This window comes from Coregonus clupeaformis, unplaced genomic scaffold (genome assembly GCF_020615455.1).
Source record: "Coregonus clupeaformis isolate EN_2021a unplaced genomic scaffold, ASM2061545v1 scaf1393, whole genome shotgun sequence".
NCBI classification, from domain to species: domain Eukaryota; kingdom Metazoa; phylum Chordata; class Actinopteri; order Salmoniformes; family Salmonidae; genus Coregonus; species Coregonus clupeaformis.
The window spans coordinates 37,940-44,003 of record NW_025534847.1 but is presented as its reverse complement, the minus strand read 5'-3'; positions in this window follow the sequence as shown (position 1 = coordinate 44,003).

Below are 6,064 nucleotides of genomic sequence, written 5' to 3'. Positions count from 1 at the left end.
TTTAGTAGAGACGTTATGGGAGCTGCCACCTGTCCAAAACCCCGGATAAACCTCCTGTAGTAATTCGCAAAAACCCAAGAACCGCTGCACCTCTTTAACAGTAGTTGGAGTTTGCCAATTACGCACGGCCGACACCACGGTCAACCTCCATCTTAACTCCTGACGCAGACAACTGATAACCCAAAAAGGAGACAGACTCCTGGAAAAACAGACATTTCTCTGCCTTGACATACAGATCATGCTCCAACAATCTCCTCAATACTCGCGCACCAGGGCTACATGTTCGGCTCGGGTAGAAGAATACACTAGAATGTCGTCAATGTACATGACCACTCCCTGCCCCTGCATATCCCGGAAGATCTCATCAACGAAGGATTGGAAGACTGAAGGAGCATTCATTAACCCGTATGGCATGACGAGATACTCGTAATGACCCGAGGTGGTACTAAATGCTGTCTTCCATTCGTCTCCCTCCCTAATACGCACCAAGTTGTATGCGCTCCTGAGATCCAATTTTGTGAAGAAACGCGCCCCGTGTAAAGACTCCGTCATAGTCGCAATCAGAGGGAGTGGATAACTGTATTTCACAGTAATCTGATTGAGACTGCGGTAATCAATACACGGGCGCAAACCTCCATCCTTTTCTTCACAAAAAGAAACTGGAGGACGCAGGGAAGTGGAGGGCCGTATGTATCCCTGTCTCAGAGACTTCGGCTATGTAAGTCTCCATAGCTCTCTTCTCCTCTTGAGACAGAGGATACACATGGATCCGCAGGAAGCGCAGCTCCTACCTGGAGGTCTATCGCACAATCCCCCTGTCTATGTGGTGGCAATTGCGTCGCCCGCTTTACTAAACACAATTGCTAAATCATCATACTCGGGGGAATGTGCAATGCCGGCAGTTGGTTTGGACTTTCCACCGAGGTCGCCCCCTACGGAAACGCCCAGACATCGCCCTACACACTGGACAGACCACTCCTTGAGAGCCCTCTGTTGCCACGAAATAGAGGGATTATGAGTAATCAACCAGGGGAAGCCCCAGCACCACCGGATACGCAGGAGAGTCTATAAGATATAGCTGAATAGTCTCCTCATGACCCTCCTGCGTCCCCCATCCTAAGTGGAGCTGTGACCTCCCTAATCAACCCCGATCCAAATGGACGGCTATCTAAAGCATGTACAGGGAAGGGACTACTGACTGGAAGGAGGGGAATCCCTAACTCAGCACAAAATCGCCGATCTATAAAATTCCCCAGCTGCGCCTGAATCTACTAGCGCCTTATGCTGGGAATGAGGTGCAACCTGTGGGAAGCAAACAGGTATGGTTAGGTGATCAACAGAGAGCTCTGGTAAGTGGGGCGCCTACTCACCTGGAGGGACTCCCCAGAGCGTGGCCTGCCGTCTCTCCCCCTAGGAGACCCCCCCAGCACCTGGCCGCAGTGTGTCCTCCACGGCCACAGTAGGTACAGGGTTGGTTCCCCTGGGGCTCCTTCTCCTCTCCTCTCTAGCGCCAGCACCCCCGAGCTCCATAGGACTAGGCTCGGAGGTGCTGGAGGGTGGGAATGGATGACCCCCACTCAGGACGTCCGCGGGTGGCCAACAGGGTGTCGAGGCGAATGGCCATGTCAACTAACTGGTCAAACGTGAGGGTGGTGTCCCTGCAGGCCAACTCACGACGGACGTCCTCCCGTAGGCTGCAGCGGAAGTGGTCTATGAGGGCCCGCTCATTCCACCCTGCGTCTGCCGCTAGAGTCCGGAACTCCAGTGCAAAAATCTTGTGCGCTCCTCTTCCCCTGTCGGAGGTAGAATAGGCGTTCTCCCGCCGCCTTCCCCTCAGGTGGATGGTCGAATACAGCCCTGAAGCGGCGGGAGAACTCCACATAGGTGATCGTCGCGGGGTCTATTCTCCTCCATTCGGCGTTGGCCCACTCCAACGCCTTGCCGGTGAGACAGGAGATGAGGGCGAAACGCTCTCGTGTCCCGAGGGCACCGGGTGTACGGTGGCGAAGTAGAGTTCTACTTGTAGGGAGGAAACCTTGACACCCGGCAGCGGTACCATCATACGCCCTCGGGAGCGAGAGCTGAATCCCACTGGGTTCCGCAGCGTGGACTAAGGGACTGACCGGTGCTGGTGGTACTGTGGGAGGAGGCGTGGGTGCCCAACTGGTCTCCAGGCGATGCAGGGTATTCATTACTCCTTGTAATGCGTTGGTGATCTGGGCTATCCTGTCATCCTGTCCGCGGACGCGCTCCTCCCATGACTCGGTCGCTGCTGCTGCTCCTGCTGATTCCATGAATGGTGTGTAGTTCTGTCAAGGCTGGGCATAGGTGTGGTGTGGAATCAATTGCAGGATGCAGATGCAAGTCCAAAAACACTTTAATAAAGTCCACAGAAACAACGGCTAAAAACAGAGCCAGTTGAACAAGGGAAAAATAAACGCACTCAGCGTAAAATTACAACAAACGCACAACGTGCGGACTCTCTAAATAACATAGAGCACAAACTGACTGGCAACACCTGCTGACATAGAACAACTACACACAACCACAAGACAGAAACAACGAGAACTTAAAGGACACATAATCAAGACGAAATGAGCAACAGGTGTAACAAATCAGACCAAACCAAACACACACAGACACAACGAACGGTGGCAGCTAGTACTCGGGGACGACGACCGCCGGAAGCCTGCCGAACAAGGAGAAGGAGCAGCCTCGGCGAAACCGTGACAGACTGCTTCACGGCACAGACATGGCAAAGCAATCACTGAATTTGTCTCGAGCAGGCAGAGCTAAATACATAACTTTCATAGCTCTACTATAAAGAATGCGACCTACACACTTCCTTAAACCTAAAATAAGTCAAGAAGTAATTTTGTGTGGAAGTCAAACATTTGTTCAGAACGACAAAATCGAGACCTTTACATAGCCCTTCTCCCATTGTCTATAGGCGGGATGCACACTGGTTAAATGGCCCAAATGTTAATTTAGACATTCACACATTTTACAGATTTTGACTATCACTAATGTCATGAAATGTTTGGCAAAGCAGTAAAGAAGGTTGTATTATACTTTTCTTGTGTACTAGATCATATGGTTTGAAAAGTGTTTTTTTCTCAGACATAAATGAACAATTCCAGGTGAAATCTAAAGGTCATAGCTTCCTGGGGGAGGGACACCACTACATTAATAAAATATTGCCCTCTTGCTAGATTGATGACTAAAGCCCTAGTGAAACAGTGCAAAATGGTTGTCAGCTCAACTGGTTAAATACAAGACCTGTTCATTGTGAAATGTATGTGTTCAAGTCTAATAATTTTGCTCTATATATTTTCTGCTCTGTATGTAATTTTATCTGTTTAAGCTGTTTGGATTGTTAATTGATATAACACAGGGCACCATTGAAAAAGAGACACTGGTCTCAATTGGGATTCCCTGTATAAATAAAGAGGAACATGATAGAGGTAATATGATAGCGAGTATTATGATGTAGTGGAATATGATGGAGTGGAATATGATGGAGAGGAATATAATAGAGGGAATATAATAGAGGGAATATGATAGAGGGAATATGATAGAGGAATATGATAGAGGAATGTGATGGAGGGGAATATTATAGAGAATGAATTTAGGAATGTGTGACGCTCTTGAGCAACAAAGGTTGTCTGTTTGGTTATATCAACTGGAAAGACATGGATAAGAAAATGTTCAAACATAGTTTTAAACAATGGCGCTGTTGGCAGGTCTACAAATACTGTTCTATAGTCAGCTGATATTGATTTCCTTATTTAATAATTTATTAAACTAAAATGCTAAACATCAATGACACCTACTCTTCAATTACATTTTTTGGGCCTATATAATTACACATCCAGCTAATTTTATCCCCTCTATGAGCATGCGTACCGTAAAGATACCGTAAGGATCACTCGACTGCAACAGCTCTTGTTGATTTAATCGATCAATGGCTCAGGTCACTTGACCAAGATAAACTTGTGGATGAGCTGCTTCTTGATTTTAGTGCTGCATTTGACCTTGTTGATCATATGGCTAATAGCTGAGGCCATTGAAGAGAGATGTTTTCTTGAACCCTCATTTCTTTTTTTGGAACTTTGTTACTGAGGCAGACATAGACTATGGAAGACTTGTTTTACTGTAGTAAGGTAGCCTATGTATTTCATTGATGATGATGATGATGAAAAATATTGACATTAGTGGTAGGCTGAGATCTAACAAACAACCTAAGTAAGCCTGGCTGCTATTTATGATATCTAAAACATATTTACTTTTAATTAGGCAAAACATATGTCTTTTGAATGGTCAACCATTTGATTTGAGTTACAGCATTTTATTTTAATAAAAAATTAGGTTATATGGATTCATTGTATATATTAGGTTTGACTGTGCTGCATAGGTACAAAAAAATCTAAAATAAATTAACTTAATTCTGCCAGCATTTGATTACACATGAAAGCTGCTGTGGGTAACCATGGCAATGGGGACTCCATTGTGACATCACAAGATTCTGATTCTGGAAGGTTACCTGTTGCACAGACAAACTGAACAGTGCAAAGAGACTGATTCAACTAACCACTGACAGATTATTAATGTCCTATTTCATTAGTGAGAGAACACACTGCTTACTTCAGAGGTAGGTTGTAATATACATTATTGTGAAAGTGTTTCACTAGTATAACTTATTTTCAAATTTCTTGTGTATGAATGTGACATTTTTAAGTAGACCTAACATGACTAGTGAAACTGTTGAAGAGAGATAGTTTGCTTGAGTCCTCTTTTTGTGAGAAAATGCTTCATCCTGACACCTGAGATGTCATGTTACAATTGTAGTGAGCCAGCCTAATGGCTAATGCATTCTATTGATGACAGAAAAAAATACCTCTCTCTGTGTTAATCACCAACATATGTTGTAATCAATTATCTCAATAAATATGTACCAAATGTGTAGGTTGTGTAAAAAAACAAGTTAGCCTACCTAATTTGTAGCTGATTCATTTCTAATAAGAATAATATGTTCTTAATTGAATGGACATCCATTTCAAATGGTTGAATTGATAGACCTCTTTAAATTGAGGTGCACTCAGGGGCACTCAAAGAGAAGACTGGCGTTTTTACCTCCTTGGTTTTTAAAATAGATGAAACTGTACAAGTTAGGTCCTGCATGGATATAGAGTCATTTTCTACCCAAAACACAGTGTTTTCAATGATATAATGGAACTGATTAGTGTGGTTTGTGAGAACTAGGCCTAATATAGAGTAGAGTTACATGAGGGGTTGATTAAGGCTCAATAGTAAGGTACAGAAAGAGCCTGAAGTTTGCTTTTTAAAGTCTGTGTTGTGCTTTTTCATCTCCAATGGCAACACCTTGCATCACAATGATGATGTCATAAAGGATATTGTTCACGAAATGATAAGAACAGCCAAAATCGATTCATTTGAACTTGGTAGCTTTTCCAGTAGCCAACTTTTTACTAGTAATTCAGATAGGCCTATTGCGAAAACATATCTGGATCAGGATTCTCACTTGCTTAATTGTAAGTAGCTGGGGAAAAAAATGTGTGCACATTGTAAAGAGATGCATTATTATTTGGTTAGCAACACCCACTTACTACAACGTTATGTATTTTCCAGAGTTATTGTTAGCTAAGAGGAAGACATGGAGGGTTCAACGCTGACACAGAGGAGGGGTGGAGCAGGGATGGAGCTGGGAGCTGTCACGATCGTCAAGGTAAGGAGTAGACCAAGGCGCAGCGTTGCAAGCAAACATCTTCTTTAATAAATCAAACACGATCAAAACAAACAAAGACGAAAACGTGACAGTACACGGTGAAACTAAACTACCTCGAAACAAGAACCCACAAACACAAAGTGAAAACAGACAGTTTAAATATGGCTCCCAATCAGAGACAACCAGCGAACAGCTGACCCTCGTTGCCTCTGATTGGGGAGTCAATTAAGCCAACCCAGAAAACAACAACCTAGAACACCCAACATAGAAATAACCCACACAGAACGAACACACTCTGGCTCAACATAAAGAGTCCCG